General features: G+C 41.5%; 1 protein-coding gene across 5 annotated transcripts in view; it reads right to left on the bottom strand.

Annotated features, from left to right (window-relative positions):
• tfec (transcription factor EC) overlaps positions 1-19726 on the bottom strand; it is a 145274-nt gene that overhangs the window by 67077 nt on the left and 58471 nt on the right. Inside the window, exon 1 of one of the 5 annotated variants that reach the window (XM_078568056.1) lies at positions 7575-7726. The exons of the other annotated variants lie outside the window; for them this stretch is intronic. The gene's annotated coding sequence lies outside the window, so the exon portion shown is untranslated. Of the gene's footprint in view, positions 1-7574; positions 7727-19726 lie in introns of those variants that run through there. 5 annotated transcript variants of the gene reach the window in all.

Genomic DNA, 19726 nt, shown 5'->3' with positions numbered 1-19726 from the left:
ACTAGGTGGGTTTACAACAATTGATTCAGGGTCATCATTAAATTTTTAATTCCAAATTCCACCAAAATCTGCCATGGTGGGATATGAACCCAGGTCCCCAGTGCATTATTCTGGGTCTCTAGATTACCAGGCCAGTGACAATACCACTATGCCACCACCTCCCCCTAGTTGCCTGAAGAAGCAATGACAATATGAGAAAAAACATTTTTATTCAGCGACTGGTTAGGTTCTGGAATGCATTGCCTGAGAATGTGATGGAAGCAGATTAAATTGTGGCTTTCGGAAGAGAAATGGACAATTATCTGAAAAGAAAAAAATTGCAAGACTATGGAGAAAATGTGGGAGTAGGTCTAGGTGAGTTGCTATTGCTGAGAGCTGGCATGGGCACAACGGGCCAAATGGCTGCCTTCGGTGCTTTAGCCATTCTATAAGTATCTGTGAACTTCTTTAGACAACTGTGTTCTTGTCAAGTAAAGATTACACTGATGGGTTTCACAGCTGATATAGAAGGGTCTATTCATTGCCAGATTTCCCCAACTTTTGATCTAAAAACTAATCTCTTGACATTTGCCTATAATTACCATGCTAAAATTCATAGTCTAAAAAGGGATTTGTTGCTAAACGATAAATAGCCCAAATGTTTAATGCCACAGAACGTTATTATAAACTCCATAACTTATGGATTTTAGCAACTAAAAATAGCAGGTCAAATATATAAATTAACATCTGTGGTGCTCTGGCTGATCCAACATGCCCCGAGCTCAAAATGAAGCAAATATTCAAAGCTGCCAAAGATCAGCAAGTTTATAAAATGCATGAACACATCTGTATAAAAATAGCATTGTGGCAGCTAATAGACATTAGAGTATTTATTTTTTAAAAATGCAATGTACTCAAAAGGTCGTTGGTTAATAATATACAGATAGTAGACAGTTGTTGACATTTGAATGTGTAACTTTTATTCTAGGAGCTCAAATGCAGCCCTTGTATTTACCCACGCACAGCTATCATAAGCTCGTGTTAAGTTCATTCAATGTGGAAATTGTAAATGTTACACTGAGCATTGAGCGTACATTAAGATCAAACCCAAATCTTTTCATGAATTAAAATTAATATTGCACTGGCAGCCATTGCTGAATGCACTATTCATCATTTTGTGTGGATCAACTGAGCTGTGCGTACAACCCAAGTGCAAAGTTCTTACTTTCAGCTTATTGGCAGCGAGGCTGAGAACAGTGCAGGCTAATGACCATACATTAGTGAAGTGAGCAGCATGAGTGAGCACCATTTACATCAAGGGGTGATAAAAATATAACACATGTCCCACAAGGAAACAAAAATTGGGGGTGGGAAATGCATGGCAAGCCTTTTGTTTTGTTTGGGGCAAGAAGAAAGTGTCCATCATTTTGATCACAAGGATATTACATCCAAATGGTACAGTGATTGTATTACAAACTTTGAAAGAAGCAAAAATACATTTGACAGTTAGTTCTGAACCTGGTCATCTTTAGACCTTCTTATCAATTCCTTTATGATCTGCTGCTCTATCATTAGCTGTAGAGTCATGCTGGTTCAGTGGCCAGACTCATCTGTTTGTTTGTCAAACATGTAAAATTTACATATGTTTAACTATTTTCGCAGACCATTCAGCTTAGTGTAAGAATAACTTTGCAAGAGAATCATTTGCTGCGTAATATTTTCTGCACTTTATAGTATAGTCACCATGGGCTTTGAAAAGTTCTGGACCATTACCAATCACTCACCGTAGCTTTAAAAGGTCACTGTAAAAATGCATAGTGCCAATTTCCTTACAAAAGAGCTGTTGACATAGCATGTTAGTATTCCAGTATAAGTGGAAAGAAGTGCATTTACAACCATAATTACCACACTGAATGAATTGATGGGCTAAAATGGGGCACAATTTTCCCTCGTCAAAGCCTAAAGTTATGTTTTTCGTAAAGGAGAAAATATCTCCGAGTTTAAAGATACAGGGGTGAGACTGAAATTCAAATTCAGCAGATGCACAAAACAGTCTGTAGTGGATCAGCTACCCTTTTCTGCACCCTGTCCAATTTTCCATTCTGTTGAGTTTTATGCCTTCTCCAAATAAACATTGCTGTTTTCTTTGCATATTGCCTTTTTAGTGTATTATTGAAAAGAAATCTTCCAATCCACAAATTGGAAAGATTTGCAGCTGTTGTGTTAAAATGACAAATTGGCAAAGTTCATGTTTGGATGTACATGCTACTTTCCTGTGTGCTTTTTTTTTTACACAGACCTTAACCCTTAGCACATTAAATGTTCATTAGTAAACTTTGCTGTATGAAGGTTCAATCTTAATTTCCCAGTTCAAATTTGAGTTATTGCCATACATATGAGGAGATTTTCCTCTTCACTGGAGCTGGGAGAACAATATTTTCCAAGCACAAAGAGGAAGAAGACAACAAGGTGGAGCTATAAAAGATGTCCTCTCCCATTGTTCTGCCCAGGATTTTCCCTGCAGTCATCAGTTGGCCTGAACCTGTAGGAGGGGCAGACCCACCAATCTCATGTTAATAAGGCATACCTGGCCATTTGCCTCATCTAGCTATGCTTAGAACTGCTGGATGCTCTAGGGTAAAAAAACACCTGATGTAATTCAGTATCGGAGCTTGCCTTGGGATGGTTATAAGACCAGAAGATCTGCCAAGGTCATGAAGCAAGCCAAAGACTGAAGGCAGAAGGAAAGAATTTGATCCATCTAGAATATATTTTCAGTTCTCCAGCTGGCAGAAGATCACAGTGTCAACAGCCACAGGTAGTTCTGAGATCCTGTGGCTTGAACTAATTTCCACCTTGATTCTCCAATGCAGGCTCCAGCTACAGGCAGATCTGCACATGGAGTGTACCTGAAATGCCCTGCAGTAGGAAATGTGTATGCTCCCATTGAGAAATCTCTCCTCTAATGATTTTGTTATCCTATCTTATGAACTGTTACTACTGCTTGAAATATAGGTGTGTAATAGCACCCTCTTATGGTCATTTGAGTTTGTATGTATATAATTTAAAATTAGAATAAACTAATTCAGCTAGGTGTTGGAACTCCAAGTGTACACACCAGTGCTTTTCTCCTGCCAAGCTATCAGTCTGGCAATGGTTGGCAACTGGTAAAGGTTATGTTATGTGGGGAGCCAGAGTGGTAATTCCTGAAAGGTACAGATCGCACTTGCTATGAAATCTTCATGATTAAGCTCAATTTAGGGATGAGCTTGACAAACAGTCTAGTGAAGAGCTGTCTTTGGTGGTTAGGATTAGATAAGGACATAAAAGACACAGTGAAACAGTATTGGGTATGTCAAGCAGTAGAAAAGAAGCCACCATCAGTACCTTTGCAACCATGGAAATAGACAGCTAGAGTGTGGCAGAGGTTACACACAGATTTTGCAGAACCTGAAGGGCAATAGCTATTCATTGTGATAGATAGTCGTTTAAAGTGGGTTGAGGGGTTTCCAATGAATCAAACAATAACTAGCAAAATTCTAGATATCTTGTATATTTTGTTTGCTGCTTATGGGTTCCCAGAGGAAATTGTGTCTGTCAACAGAATTCAGTTTTGTTTAGAAGAATTTTCAAATTTCATGAGAAAGATTGGGTAAAACACAGTAGAGTTCCACCATGCCATCCTGCTTCAAATGGAGCAACGGAGCGCACAGTGAAAATAGTTAGATATGCTCTTGTTAAACAAATGATAGATACAAATTGGAAGAAACATCAATTGTCATTGAGTCACAAACTGACAATTTTTTTGTTTATTTATCGTAACACACCTCACACTACTACCAGAAGAATGCTAGCTGAATTGTTTCTTAGAAGAATGTCTAGAATGAGGATTTCATTGTTGAAGCCACATTTAACATAGTTTGTAGAAGAGAAACAATCCAGGCAGAAGGAGAATCATGATAAGGGTTAGTGAGAAAGAAAAAGCCTCTTCCAGTTGAACCAGAAAGTTAAGTGAAAGGTCATCATCATAAGCGGTTGAAATGGCTACCAGGAAGAGCCGTGAAAATATGTGGTCCTTGCACATATTTGGTCAAGATGTTTGGTAGTGGAAAGGTTAGGTTTGTAGACATAGATCATGTTTTACCTTCCAAGGTTCTTGAAGAAGGAGGGGGTTGGGAAGAATCAAATGAGTTTGATGAATTGGATAGTTGGGATAGAAGTAGAGTACCAATAGTTATTCCAACACAAGTGGTGCCTGAAACTAGTTCAGATCCAAATCAGAGTCAGATAGACATGCCTGATGAAATGGAAAATTCAATAGAAAGTCGAGGGCAAAATCAGTCTTTGTTGGAGAGAACTTTTGCTCAGACTCAGGCCAAGACGATTCAAGGTCCTTCCCCAAATTCTGTAAGTTTGGGTCAAGAAATGCGGTATCCTCTTAGGAATAGGAAATCAGTGACTAAATTGAATTTGTAAATAAATGAAAAACAAGAAATGTGTAGAAGTTGTATGGAATTTTAACATTCTGCTGAATTTTCCCCTCGGCGATTTGGGGGCGGGGCCCATTTGCGGAGGGGAAAATGACGCGGGATGATGTCAGGAGGAAACCCCAACGTCATCCTGGTCCATTTAAATCTTCAGGAAGGCGGGCGGACAGCGAAATCAGCTGTCTGCCCGCCAACCTGTCAATGGCTAATTAAGGCCATTGACAGGCTAATTAACCTGCCCGTCTAAGCTTAAGGCTGGCAGGCAGGCCAGGAACCCCAGTGGGCTCCAGGTTATTCATGAAACTTCATCCACTTGCGGGATGAAGTTTCATGTCCGTTTTTTAAAAATTTAATAAACTTTATGTGTTTCTTATTAACATGTCCCATCTCGTGCGACATTGTCACATGAGGGGGACATGTTAATAATTTTAATATTTCTCTATTTTTTTACTTTTCTTACCTGTCAGTAAACTCCCTGAGACAGCACTTTGCCTCAGGGAGCAGTGCGCTCTTTCGCGCGCATGCGTGAAAGAGCGCACTTTGACAGTTGGGGATTCCCTCCCCCCCCACGCACAGGAAGCTTCCTGTCGGGCAGGCCGCTGGGAAGGCCTTAATTGGCCTGCCCACTCAAAGTGGGGCCCGTTTCGGTGGTGGGGGTCGGCTGCCTGCCCGCCGCCAAGCCGATGGGGCCCACTCGCCCACCAAGGGCAAAATTCTGCCCATTGTGTAATTTTTTCAGTAAGGAGGAATGAGTGTAATAGCACCCTCTAGTGGCCATTTGTGTATGTATGTATATAAACCAAAATCAGAATAAACCAGTTTAATTGGATATGCGTCAGCGTTTTTGTCCTGCCAAGATATCACAAGATGTAATGAAGAAAAATGTGCATTAGCATTTGCTGTGAATATAGCCATGTGTTTATTCACTGTTCTTCATTTATAGTAATGAGGCAAACTTGAACACTGACACACTGACCTATAGTTTCTCAACTGTGCTAAATAGGGAACTTCTCAAAACATGTGCATTATCCGAGATGAATAGAAAGTAAATTACATGGAGAATCATTTAAACAGATTCAAAACCCAGAGTTTATCAAAAGTATTATTAAAGAGCATTCCATCTGCTCAAGCTTATTGCATACACATTCCCTAATCGCTATAATAACTATCATAGGCCTGCATCCGTGATTCCTAGCTAGGCTGAAGCCTGGTCCCTGATTGTGAGGGGCTAGCTTTCTAGTTCATTAAATAGGCCTTACTACAATTTAAAGAAAAAATATAATTGTTTTTCAAAAAACACAGTATTTAGCTGTGCTTATTGTTGTATATTTTATATCTCAGAGTTATGCAGAGATGACATAAGTTTCTATGTGTGTAACAGGTTTTATTCACAGCTTAAAAATGTCTGCTCCATGCTCGTACCTCTAGCTTCTAGCAAATTCTACTTTTCTGAGTCCACATCCAGGCTTAGCTAATCAAGCACAGTTAGTATCAATAGTAATAATTAAACACAGTATAATTGAATACTACACTTATCAGAATGGGCAAAAGATCAGAGTAGACTTTCACTGGGGGATGGAAGAGAGCGGGGGGTGGGGGGGGTGGGGGGTGGGGCGTGACCTAGAGTAGGGAGAATAGCAGAATGTATTGACCTGGTGACAAGTTACAAGTTTTAACCTTTTTTCTCCCAAATCAGATTCCAATCATCTTGACTGTAGATCTGCAGGGATAATTTACTATTAATGTGAGATAAAGTGTTAAATCAAAAATGAAATTAAAACAAGTCCTTAAACACACAGAAATTTAGATAATACAAACATATGTCTTTCTTATATCTTGGTTGGTAAAATTCAATGTATAAGAGAGCCAAGCAGACCTGGAAGAATGTATATTCAATTTGGAGTCTGTGCTGAGATAGCTAGGGCAGGATTCTCCCTATGAGCTTTTCAACCCCACCATCAGTCTCAAATGGGGATCAGAAGCCCGCACAGTGTGGGGAAACAGTATTGTGATTTTCTCCAGAGCAGACAATCAGAGGCCAGTCTCAACAACCGATTAATAACAGTAGGTAGGCTCTTGAAGCTAGAGGGCCAATCAGAGGGCTTCCAGATTGGCAGCAGCAGCAGAGTGCAATGGCAAGTAAGTGAGAGAGAGGGCACATCAAAATGGAGGTACCCTCTCTCTAACTTTGTTAAACTTAAAGTGAAAAATACCTTTTGTCACAATTCTGGGGAGAGCTGCTCTACAGGATGGTCTATGGCTGCTGTAGCGCCCAGGTAAACAGAGAGAGCCTCTAACCTTACCTGGAGTGCTGACTCCCCCGGTCTACCACTGAGAGGCCACCTCCAGGCAGCTCAACTGGCCCCTGCCGCCTGTGGTTACCTGGATGCTGACTGGAAAATCTTCATCAGCCTCCTTTGATTGGCCATAAGAGGTTCTTAATGAGCCAGATCAGCTACCCACTTTGTGCAGGCAGGTAGTAAAAATGCTTCACTGTCTATTCGTGTTTCACCATCAGTACTGTCTACTCTTATATTCCCTAACCCTAACATCTTGACCCATCAAAAATACTTAGCTTCTTGATGACTCAAAGACAATTGTAAGGAATAAATGTTAAGTACAAGAAGGCTACCTTTCAGCATAGGAAAAGCACTGCTTTATTTTGGAGGCAGAGATTTTACATATCCTGGGATCCATAACAGTATTTGTTGCTTTGAGAAGACCAGAAGAATCATAAGATGCCATTTAATTTTTACTTTGGCCTTTTGGTTTTTACTTTTTTGATTACTTATTTACTCAGAGTAAAATATCAAAGTGATATCAAAGCAATATCAAAAACAATAAATACTTCATTCAGTGTTTGGCACAAAATATTTTTTTGTTTTGAGCTTAGTTCATTAAATGCTAATAGAACAATGAGGGACTTTATTAGATATTATCCTTCCCAAAAAATGTCATTTTACACATACAGAATACTAAAATTAGATTGACCTCATGAGTAGCTTTGCACAATACAATACTTTCATATCTCATTATTACTACAAGAAAGCTGGCCGGGACACAGACATGACCATTTCATTTGCAATTCTACACTTAAATTTAAAACACCTGTTACTTTTGTTCCTATCCAGTGGTTTAGTTTCCAGTCAACATGTTCAGAATCTGAGGAATGTAGTCATATATCTTCCATGATCTCATTCGATAAGGCGTTTTTAATTCCTTGTCTTTTTTTTTTGCTGTTAGAATAATCATCAAGTTCTAAGCTGTATCTTATTGCCTTGGTTTAAAGAATAAGATGTTCCTCACTAATTCAACATGAGGTGGACCAGGACTTTATGCAATAGTGTAAAGTGACCTCTAGCAAGATGGCAGGCCCCTTTTTCTCCCAATGTTTATTTCTATCAAAGTCAGTGTAAAGAAAGGTTGCGTGAGGTGTGCAGTTGAGATGCTGTTTTACATTATCACACAAGGTTAAAATCTACCCCAACATGTTTCACAAGCACCAGGCTTTCAGCTGCACAAGATCAGCCAAGTGCAAAAGTGCTGCACCCTGCAAAGTTAACCGTGTAGCTGATCTACTTATAGCATTCTGCACTGCTGAGAGGATATTTTGCAGAAAAGATATTTTTAATGACTAAAATGACGTTACAGTGAATCTTCTTAGTAGTAGCCTTTTCTTTTTTCAGAATATAGAATTGAAATTCTAATGAGTCATGCGGTGATGCATTTGGGCAGGACAAACAAGGCACAGGAATACGTGATGAATGGTAGGACACTAGGAAGTGCCGAGGATCAGAGGGACCTTGGTTACGTGTCCACCGGTCCCTTAAGGTAGCGGGACAGGTAGATAAGGTAGTTAAGAAGGCATATGAGATACTTGCCTTTATTAGCTGAGGCATAGAATGTAAGAGCAGGGAGGTTATGCTGGAACTGTATAAAACTCTGGTTAGGCCACAGCTAAAGTATTGCGTGCAGTTCTGGAATCTGCATCATAGGAAGGTTGTGACTGTACCAGAAAGAGTGCAGAGGAGATTTACCAGGATGTTGCCTGGATTGGAGAGTTTTAGTTATGAGGAGAGATTGGATAGACTGGTGTTATTTTCCCTGGAACAGAGGAGATTGAGGGGGGACATGATTGAGGTGTATAAAATTATGAGGGGCATAACAGGTTAGACAGGAAGGAACTTTTCCCCTTGGTGGAGGAATCAATAACCCAGGGGGTATAGATTTAAGGTAAGGGGCAGGAGGTTTAGAGGGGATGTGAGGAAGAATTTTTTCACCCAGAGGGTGGTGGGAATCTGGAACTCTGCCTGAAAGGGTGGTAGAGGCAGAAACCCTCATAACATTTAAGAAGTATGTACTTGAGATGCCATGGCATACAAAGCTACGGGCCTAGAGCTGGAAAATGGGATTAGAATAGTTAGGTACTTGTTTGACCAGCGCAGGCTCAATGGGCTGAAGGGCCTTTTTCTGTGCTGTAGACCTCTATGACTCTATGAGTCTAACCAGCAACTAGACAATAAGATTAGACAAGTTTTAATTACATGTGAAGACTAAAAACAAATTCTCAGAGATGTATTGAACAGAATTCTCTTTATGACTGGAATGCAAACATTTTCTTACTCGAGACCCGAAACGCAGACCCTGATTAGTGACCTAGTCATTTAGACAAGTGTTATTAATTAAAGGTTTGGGTTGTGTGTCTAAATCAAGTAATTTAATTTTTTGCATATTTTGCTAAGTATGAAAAAAATGTTCATGAGATAACTCTAGACTATTTATGGAATCCTAAGAAAACTGAATATTTGTTTGATAGTGTTGTAAATTGCAATGGCTATTTATAGTTCTCTACCTTACTGTTCCCTCCACATCAGCCCCTCAAAATAGGCCTAGATAGAATTTTCATCCTATTCTAAACAGTTTTTCTAGCATAAAGTGTGACACATATACACAATAATTGTATAACACAACCAAGAGGCAGGTCATCCATTTTTGCTGTACAAATTCTGACAAGTCACACGAGAGCTATTTAAAGCTAGGTTGCTTTCCTTATTACCACATAGAACAGCGTGGAGAGAATTGTGAATGCAACAGTGAGACTCGGGGGTCACCTCCAGGTTTCCAGGTGCCTTTCCGGAGGCTGTCATGGAGGAAGTCAGCACAAGGAGGGAAATACTGTTCCCCAGCATATATAGGAGCATACCCATAGGAGGCTCTCCAGCAGGCTTACACAGAAGTGGATGACAGCATCAGAACCAGCAACATCATCCTAGGGCCAAGATGTAATTTAGAAAGAACTTCAATAACTGAACAAGAGCAGCAAATATGCGTACAGCTCTTCTTCTCTCTCAACACCTCTTTCACCCTACCCTCCCATCATTGTCAACCATTTCCTCCTCTCTATCACTTCCTTTAGTATACGATCACGTGGACACATTGAACACCTTCCATTTTTATTGCAAATACACTAAACTTTTCTTTTGCTCACTTCACATCACACACTAACAGCTTTCTTCTCCTACCTCCTAGCATTTGCACAGCCAGCAACTTCACCCAGCATCCCTTTCTCACTTTACATTCATCACTTCCCCAGTTACATTCCATGTTCCTTCTTCTTCAGCTCTCAATATAGGGCAGCACTTGCCCCTATTCCCCCGCACCCCATTGTGGGAGGGGGGGGGAAGTGCCGGAATGGGCATGAGCGGGTGGGTTCGTGATCGGCCACCCCAGTCGGGGGCGCGCCGCCATTTTACATGGGTGGGCCAATTAAGGCCCACCCAGCATGACGTCCGCTCGGAAGTGCTGAGCGCTCCCTGAGCAGGCGGAGGGTGATTCCCTGAGCCGGGAGTGCACTCTTTCGCGCATGCATGCGAAAGAGCGCACAGATGCCCCTGAGGCAAAGTGCTGCCTCAGGGAGATCAGCTCAAGTGTGAAAACGTTATTACAGGCAGAAAAAAATATTCCTGTCATGTCTCCTCATGTGACACTGTCGCATGAGCAGGGACATGTCAATTACTTTTATTGAAAAATTTTACGCACATTTTAAATCCCTCATGAAACCTCATCCCACCCGTGGATGAGGTTTCATGTTTTTTCTGAAGGCCGCCTGGGCTCCCGGCCTGCCCAGCAACCTTAAGGTTGGACGGGCTGGTCCATTAATTGGGTTAATTACTTTTTTAAAGGCCTTAAGTGGCATAATGCAAGGCGGAGGTGAAAGATGAGGGGAGGACATAATAGGCCGCACCCAAATGGAGCAGGAAGCACTGAGATTAGTGGCAGGAAAAGCCTTGCACTAAAAAACCCAATTCCACACAGAGTGGCTCTTACTCAGTCTCACACAGAGATGCATACTACTGGGCCCAATTTCTCCAATCAGGAAGCCTTCCATCATTGCCCCAGTAATCTACCCCTAACTATTTCTTGGTCTTCCATTGGGTTGACTGTGTTGGAGCTGAAGTGGAGGTGGTGGTTGAGACAGGGAAATTATCTGGGTTTGCAGACTCTGTCTCACTGCTGTCATTTACAAGTAGCAGGATGGTCAAGATCAACCTACCTGATGGAGTGGAGATAAAAGATTTTTGGAAGTGCTATTAAAGTTGGAGATGCCTCCTTGGCTCATTTCCTACAGCTATATTGTCCAATTTCAGTTGGAATGGGAAAGCAAATTCTAGTCATTGGTATGCAAAGCAAAAAAAAAAGTGTTGATCATGTTCATGTTGAATAGAAGACAAAGAAATGGCCATAATATAATTTTATATGGTTTAAATATTAAGGTAATGTTTGCATGATGTCCTTTAACAGCATTGTTTGATATATTTCAGAATCATGATACAGCCAATTCAACTAATACTGGTAGTTTGTAATGGAGTATATTGGGAAAATTACATCTTCCTTTATTCTTGCTACTTCCCGGATTCCATTGGGACCAAAGCAGTAGTGTTCAGACTGACATGAAAAGCATTAACCTGTGTATTCATTCTACTGCCTCCAACAAAGGAAATTGCTTAAGAGCGTCCCAATGCAAAGATATTACTACATCTTTGGCGCATTAACAATCCACGGAGCTCTACTACTCCAGTAGTTCCTACTTGATGACAGCATCATGAAGGTCCTATTGCCAGCGATACAAATATAGATAGACATGAGTGGGCAAAAATTTGATAGAAGGCGCATGATGTGGTAAAATGCCAGGTTGACCGATTTGGCAGGAAGAATAGAGAAGCAGAAGACTATTTAAATTGAGAGACTGCAGCACAAGGAAAGGTAACAAGTTCTGTCTTATTCTTGTGGACAATTCCACAATGATGTGGAACCAGATGAATTACTAGGAAGACCAAATTATGGTTGTTCATTTGCAAGATGTGGTGGGAGAACTGGAAAGGCATGCCCACCACATGAATGAAATTCTGAAAGAGAATAAAAATATCTCTGTGGAAGCTGCAGAAAATGATGCGTGTACAACGTATGGTTCCTGGTTGGTGGAAAAGGCCCATGAAAACCTGCAAAGGATTGTGGAAGGGAGATTGCCTTCCTGGTCACTGATAAACATCTCAGGGTTATGTCCACTTATCAACTTACCACTGATATCTGTAAAATCAGCGGATTCATGCAGGTATGTCCCGGTGAAACATGTGTCATCTGGGGAAGAGCAGCATGGGCATGCTAGGGTTGGTTCTGTATTCTCCTGTCCTAAATAAAGGGGTGAAACCTAATCCTCTTTTCAGAGTCAAAAAACATTAGAGATAGCAAATAGGGCCATTTGTCACGTTATGACCAACACCCTAGTTACGTGGCACAGGTGGACGGGATCACTTGGGTAATCCCGGATTTGTCTGCGTGCGCTGCAAGACAGGATACTTTTGTTTGGCCAAATGATGTAACTGAAAAAGTAGCACCAACCTGTAGGTTCACTTGGGATCAGGAAGGGCCCAACTGCATGGTCATGGTGACCCGGGGAGCAGAGTTCCCCACTGTAATGACTTGATGTATAGACAGGTTTCAACCAGAAACAGAGAGCTTTTCAGATGCTACATGCTTGAACCAGGTCCTCAACAAGAAAGCTCCGTCCCACTGATTACCTGCGCTTAAGGCTCATCGGTCGGAGCCTCCAAGAAGATTCACATGACCCCTGACAGGCAGTAGGAGAGGCTATACCTTCAATTACTACATATCCTACCCATTTAATTTTTTCACACTTCCTACTTACAGGGAACTTTTGAATAATCCATAACATTTACTTTTATAAAACTCAGGCAATTCAAGAACAAGACTCTGAAGTGGTTTCCTCATTCGGTTAGAGCGGCGTAGCTCTACCACTTGAGGTTCTTCCAATGGATTGACATGATCGGGAACTGCAGCACCAGATACAATATTAGAAAGCGGCAGTTCAGGATTTGGCAACTCTACAGAGATATCCGGCATGTCTATTCTAGGACACTCTGTCACCTCAGGGATTGAGGATTCAACATTAATCACAGGCAGAATGATTGGTTGTTGGAATGTCTCTCTATTCCTAAGATGATCCACATGTTTTTGAACAATTCAGTCTTCCACTTTCATCTGGGAGTTTCTGAGATAATTGTACCAGGAACCCAACAAGGTCCATTTCCAAAATTCTGCACGAAAACTGTATCTCCTACAGTGAATCTTTGAGCTTTGCTATGAATATCATGATCCAATTTTTGATTGTTCTGATTCTTCCCTACCTTCCCCTCTAAGTTTGGAAACACCAGACTTAACCTTGTACACAGGTGGAATTTCATCAATATTTCAGATGGTGTTGAACCCATAGTTGAATGAGGTGTTGTACAATAATTGAGAAGAAAGCGAGAAATTGAGCTTCTAGAGTACCTTCTGATAACCTCTTCGTTCCAGATTTGAAAGTTTGCACAGCTCTTTCAGCTAAACCATTTGATGAGGGATGATATGGTGCTGTTTTAATATGTCTGATTCCATTTACACTTATGAATCTCTGAAACTTTGTACTGGTAAAGACTGTACCACATCAGAAACAATGACTTCCAGTAGGCCAAATATACTAAAACATTGACGCAGCTTTTCAATAGTTGCGCTCAATGTCAGTGATCTGACTTCATACACATCCATCCACTTAAAATGCATATCTACGATCAATAAAAGCATGGTACCTAAGAGTGGTCCTACATAATCGTTATGTAGTCTAACCCAGGGTCGACCAGGCCACTCCCACAGATGCAGGGGAGCTGAAACAGGCAACTTCTGTTGTTGCTGACAATGGAGACAGTGCTTGACCATGCTCTCAATATCACTGCCTATGCCTGGCCACCAAGCATAGTGTCGCACAAGCATTTTCATCTTTGATATGCCTGGATGCGCACTGTGAAGCTCTGTTAAGAGTGGTTCTCTTCCTTGCAAAGCGATGACAACTCTTGATCCCCATAACAAGATTCTATCTTGACAACTTAACTCTGTTTCTCGGGCATGGAATGGCCTCATCTCTTCAGACACTGGTGAATTTGACCATCCTTGCAATACAAGGTCTCAGACTTTCGACAATATTGGATCTTTGATCATCCAATTTCTAATTTGCTTCACACACACAGGCAAAGAATCCAAGAAATTCAGCACAACTTCTTGTGACACTGGCGCATGTACAATGCTATCTGGTAATAGGATACGACTGAGTGCATCCGCAAGGGCAATATACAAGCCAGAATGGTGCATAAAGGTATAGTCATGTGCAGATAATATCAAAGCCCAATGTTGAATTCTTGCTTATGCTATTGGAGGAATGGCCTTATCCTCACTGAATAAAGCCATTAATGGTTTATGGTCCGACACAATGGTGAAATGTTGTCCTTGCAGCTACTGGTGGAATTTCTTCACCCCAGATATCACCAATAAACCTTCCTTTTGTAGTTAAGAATAACCCTTCTCAGCTGTGGAGAGGGTTTTGAGACATAGCCAACTGGCCTTTCTAATCCATCCTCAATTCTTTGTGATAACACAGCTTTCACACCATGAGGAGACACATCACATATTAATACCAATTCTTTCAATGGGTCGTAGTGTATCAATACACATGATGAATGTAATAGCTTCTTCCTGTTGTGAATTCCATGACCAACGATGATTCTTTTTAAGCAAGTGTAATGGTGCTAACACTGTTTACAAGTTTGGCAAGCAGCAGCTATAATAGTTGATTATGCCCAGAAAACTTGAGTTTGGTTACACTAGACAGAGAGGGCACCTCTTTGATTGCCCTGACTTTCTCTTCTACCGATGCAAACCCATGGCATCCACCCTGAGACCAAGGTAAGTAGCTTCTGGTGCTTGGAATGTACATTTCTCTTTCTTTAATCGTACACCGGCTTCCAAGAATCTTCTTAGCACCTCTTTCAGGTTGACCAAATGTTCAGTTTCAGTTGACTCTGTGATCAGAGCATCATCTAGGTAAACTACTACTTGGGGAAGTCCTTGCAAAAGACTCTCCCTTGTCCTTTGGAAGATTGCACATGCAGACGATACTCCAAAGGGTAGGCGCATATATTGATACAGACCCTTGTGTGTGTTGATGGTTACATACTCTCTAGACATGCTATCCAGTTGGTAAGCATGGCTCATGTCCAGTTTTGTATAGGATTTGCCTCCAGCTAGCTTTGCATATAAGTCATCTCAGGAAAGGATATTTATCTAGTTTGGCTGCCTTCTTCACGGTCAATTTATAGTCCTCATAAATGCATATAGTTTGGTCAGGCTTCACCACTGGGACTATGGGCGCTGCCCATTCCGAAAATTGGACTGGTTGGATGATGCCTAGCTTTTCTAACCGGCACAGCTCTGCATCCACCTTCTCCTTTAAGGCATGAGGCACAGGTCTGGCCTTAAAGAAATGGGGTGTCGCCTGAGAATCGACATATATTTTTGCTTGCTGGCTTTTTAACTTCTCTAATTCATCGCGAAATACATTGTCATATTTCCTTAGCAGTTCAGGAACTTCTCCTGTTCTCAAGTGAAATATTTCAGACCAGTTGAGCTTGTTTTTTTTTTTTGGTGTAACCAGGCACCGCCCACAAGACTAGGTCCTTCACCTGACACTATGATCACTGGAAGCTGGGCTGTCTGTTGCTTATAGGACATAGGTTTCTTTGGCGATACCTTTTACCTGTATGGATTCTCCAGTGTATGTCTTCAACTGAGCCATTGTTCGCTCCAGATTCAGTGGCTGGGTAACTTCATTTAGGTACTTAAATGTGTGCTCTCCCATCACTGTGGTTGAGGCTCCCATATCTACCGACATTATTAGGGGCTTCCCATTCACTTAGATTGTGACAGTGATGTGTTCGATTTTTACCACTGTGACGCTGTACAGAGAATAGATGTCGGTATCGTCAGTTTCAAGTTCCATTGTATTATTCAATTCAATCATATTGGTTTGCTGCCTTATGGGATGTTTCAGTTTCGCCCTGCATTGCTTTATTACCTGACCTTTCTTACGGCAGTAATGGAATTCTGCCTCCCTAAATCTGCAGGTGTCTGGTACATGATCACCCCCACACCTATAACAGATTAACTTTGGAGTCGCTGCTGAAATGTTTCTACCAGGCCTTTTTGATTTTCTAACAGTGGACATTGCCTCTTGTTTTGCTGCTGTGCCTCTGGTTTTCGCACCAAGCCCGACGGTAGGTTCCCGCCCCCCATGGAGAACAGCACCATGTTGTATGTGTTGCAAAGCCTTCAAGTCTCTCACAGCACTTTCCATGGCTAGTGCTATTTCCAGGGCGCGCTTCAAATCGATGTTGACTTCTGCGAGTAAACAGCACTGAATGGGGTCATCGTGAACTCCACAAACTAATCAGTCCCACAGCATCTCATTGAGTGTGACCCCGAAGTCGCAGGGGACACTATATAGGTTGTGATGGACTCTCTCGGAGCCCTTAGTCTGGAATTAAACTTAAACCTCTGTGTAGTAATTATGGATTTTTAAGTTGTAATGTACCTTTAAGAATAATACTTGTTAAGGAAAATAACATGATCTGTAGCAACCAATAGGAGAGTAGCGTGGGCTACCTTCTCAGTCAGTGTAGAGATAGAGTTGGAGTTGAAAGCACACATGTAGTTGCTGCTGAGTATATTGTAAATAAACTTAAAGTTTCCACCCAAGCAGTGTCTGCTGGTCAACTCTATCAGTATTAGTACAACTTGGCCACCCTACAACAAACTGGCAATGAGGATAAAATAGAATTGAACTGAAGAAATTAAGTTAGAAAGAAATTGGCACTGTACCTCGCCCAGTAATTGTAAGTAGCAAGCTCCATTAGAGCTCTCAAAATGCCACTATTTGGGAGAATTGATCCTTTTGAACCTGCCACAGATGATTGGTCTCAATACACAGAACGCCTTGCATTCTTTTTTCGAGTGAATGAGATTACGGGGGAAGAGAAGAGGCGACCCGATAATCTTGAGTATTTGTGGGACCAAAACCTCCAGCTTGATTCGAAGTTTGATGGCACACATTGCCCTAAATTCTAACAATTTTGATGCATTTGTGGACTTCATGAAGGTCGCTTTCAACCCAAGCCCTCAGTTACAGTGCAGATGTTCAGGTTTAATTCACGAAATAAAGCCCCAGGTGAGACAATTGCACGCCACGTTGGAAATTTGAAGCAGCTAACGGAACACTGTGAGCTCGATGCAACTCTGAACAACATGCTCAGAGATCGTTTAGTGTGTGGTGTGAATAAGGACACTATTCAGAAAAGATCATTGTCAAAAGTGAATCCAGATTTCAAGAAGGCGCTAGAGGTAGCGCTTGCCATGGAAAGCGCAGTAAAAAATTCAAAGGCAATACATGTGCAAAATGGTGCCATCCTCCACATCAGGTGGGAAACCTCAGGCAAAAGTGGCACGAAAAAGCGAGACTCTGCCAAGAAGCGGGAAACAGCCCCCACTAGCTGAAGAATAAAGAAAAATAACTTAGCAGCGAAATCAAAGAATAATTTTAATCGGTGTGGAAACAAGCAGTCTTTTAGTGATTGGCAGTTTTTAAAAAATCAAATGCCAGTATTGACACAGAAATGGATATATGATGAGGCAATGCAAGGAAAAATTCAAGCAGTCTTGTAGACAAAAGAAGTCCAATGAAATCTACAATGTAGAAGAGCCTGAAGCAACAAATTCAGACATTTACTTGCTGTTTAATCTGAAAGTTGGAAAGACAGAATCAACATTTGGCACAGTGAAAGTAAATGGCAAACCTGTTAGAATGGAAGTGGACACCGGAGTTTCTTTTTACTATGTATTATCTTTATACATGTGACAAAATGTAACCAGTTGTGAGATGGACCAACGTCCTGAGCTCAGAACCGGGTGGTAAGGATATAGAGTGTTGGATGAAAATTTTTGACTGAAGAAATCAATGCTGAGGCTTATATGGGTTTTTTTTTTAAATAATGACTCGACAAGGATGTACACACAAACAGACACAGACATGTCAGGACATGTCACTGAGGCAGTGGGTAACCACCAGACACCCTGATTACAGAAACTGACCCAGACAATGGTCCCTTGGGTATGTGTGAATGACTTTCTTCCTGCCTTACTAAGATTCAGTACTCATAACCATTGCTGGTAGGTACCTGGAGACACCCCCTTCTAAGAGCAGGAAATGACCATGTGCAGGTTGTCTTTGCACGTGGGATTGAAAATCCAATCAGATGACTCGATGTAAGTCATTACTTTATATGCCAAGCGGCCAGGGTCAGAAAGAGGTATAAAGCCACAGCTCCCAAGGACATTGGGGCTGCAACCAAGAAGTGTGATTCGGTCAGTCACAGGAAGTTGTGTGGAGGAATTCATTCAGCGGACCGACAACCCGGCATGAGCTCCTGCAAGCCGATCTTACTAAGCAACTGGTGTTGTAAGTATATACTATCGCTTAGTGGGTTAATAAAGGTTTTCCACATATAGTGGAAATTATATCCATAATTTGTTTTGTGTCGTTGATGCCAAGTACGGGGTGAGGACCTTAGAGGGTAGTGAGACTCCCTGGTTAAGAGTTTTACAGAATATAATATGGGAAAATGTCAGGTTGTCCAATTTGGCAGGAAGAATAGATAAACAGATGACTATTTAAATAGCGAGATTGTGGAATGCTGCAGAACAGAGAGATCTGGGTGTTCTTGTACATGAATTACAAAAAGTTAGTATACAGGTAGAGCAAGTAATTAGAAAGGCAAATGAAATGTTGGCCTTTATTGCAAGGGGATGGAGTATAAAAGTAGGGAAGTGTTGTTACAATTGTACCACGACATTGGTGAGACTGTATCTAAAGTACTGTGTACAGTTCTGGTCTCCTTACTTAAGATGGTATATACTTGCATTGGAAGCATCTCAGAAAAGGTTCACTAGATTGGTTCCTGGGATGAAGGGGTTGCCTTATAAGGAAAGGCTGAACAGGTTTGGGCCTATACTTATTGGAATTTAGGAAAGTGAGACGTGACCTTATTGAAACATGTAAGATTGTGAGGGGGCTTGTCAGGGCAGATTCTGAGAGGATGTTTCCTCTCATGGAGGAACCTCAAACTAGGGGGCACAATTTAAAGTAAAGGGTCTCCCATTTAAGACAGAGGTGAGAAATCTCTTCTCTCAGAGGGTTGTTAGTGTTTGACATTCTCTTCCACAGAGAACAGTGGAGGCTGTGTCATTGAATATATTCAAGGCAGAGTTACTTAGATTTTTGATCGACAAGGGAGTCGTTGGTAATGGGGACAACCAAGAAAGTGGAGTTAAGGTCACAATCAGGTCAGCCATGATTTTACTGAATGGCGGAGTAGGTTTAATCCATCCAATAGCATACTCCTGCCCTTATTTCTTATGAACAGTCAACATTCACCAAAACAATTTCAAAGTTTCTCCTTCAGACTTGCATGGTCCCTTATGAATGAGTGGCAGTACTAAGGTAAGAGAATAATTTGCGATGGCCTCTCTTCCGGCTCACATTCCATTAACTCTAGTGTCCCCCAAGGAGCTATCCTTTCCCCCTTCCTATTTCGCATCTAAATGCTGCCCCTCGGTAATATTATCCAAAGCCACAGTGTTGGTTTTCATATGCACACTGATGACACCCAGCTCTACCTCACCACCACTTCTCTCAACTCCTCCACCATTGTTATTAGACAGCTTACCCGGCACCTAGTACTGTACGAGCAGAAATTTCCTCCCATTAAGTATTGTGAAGACTGAAATCATTGCTTTCAGCCCCCATTCCAAACTCTCTTCTC

The sequence above is a fragment of the Cetorhinus maximus genome, chromosome 22, assembly GCF_964194155.1.
Source record: "Cetorhinus maximus chromosome 22, sCetMax3.hap1.1, whole genome shotgun sequence".
Classification (NCBI taxonomy): domain Eukaryota; kingdom Metazoa; phylum Chordata; class Chondrichthyes; order Lamniformes; family Cetorhinidae; genus Cetorhinus; species Cetorhinus maximus.
The sequence above is the reverse complement of the archived record's forward strand: the minus strand, read 5'-3'. Positions and strand labels throughout refer to the sequence as shown.